Source organism: Cynoglossus semilaevis, chromosome 16, assembly GCF_000523025.1.
Source record: "Cynoglossus semilaevis isolate Cse_v1.0 chromosome 16, Cse_v1.0, whole genome shotgun sequence".
Classification (NCBI taxonomy): domain Eukaryota; kingdom Metazoa; phylum Chordata; class Actinopteri; order Pleuronectiformes; family Cynoglossidae; genus Cynoglossus; species Cynoglossus semilaevis.
Window position 1 is genome coordinate 6,560,904 of NC_024322.1, and position 563 is coordinate 6,561,466.

Sequence of the window (563 nt, forward strand, 5' to 3'; positions counted from 1 at the left end):
CCCTCAAGTTTTGGGCTAGAAGTGCTGACATGATTTCTCTATTACATGCATTAAACCAAATGTAGCTGCAGGGAAAAATGTCCTTCACAGCATTTGGCATTCTACTTTTTTTTTTTTTTTTTGGAAAACTTTGGAATTTTTTTGAATGAAAGACTGAATGGGTTTCAAATAAAAACATGACAAAAGGGTCGGAATATAAGTTATGGCTTTGGGCACGGTGCGTAAAGCCTGATGAAATGTTAGATTTATCAAACACTACACACACACACACACACACACACAGTAACATTTACAATAACATCCTGTGGAGCTGCTTCTCTATTTATATCTATACTCTTCATGTGGTCCGAATCGGTGCGTTTACGTGCGGCCTTGGTGGCCTTATATTTCAGCTACAGGGAACAATGCATGACGGCCTTTGTCGGGCCTTGTGATTAGTGAAAGGACTATTGTGTTGTGTGTGTGTCAAATGCTGATTCAGCGTATTTCTGAGGGACTCCTGAGGGTCATTGAACGCAAGTTAAACTTTAACTGTTTTGTGCCAAAAACTGAGACATGTGGTC

At 40.0% G+C, this 563-nt stretch overlaps 1 protein-coding gene across 1 annotated transcript in view; it reads left to right on the forward strand.

The window, feature by feature from the left end:
• Nucleotides 1-563, forward strand: part of hoxd3a (homeobox D3a) — a 3,730-nt gene that overhangs the window by 859 nt on the left and 2,308 nt on the right. The gene's annotated exons all lie outside the window — the stretch shown is intronic.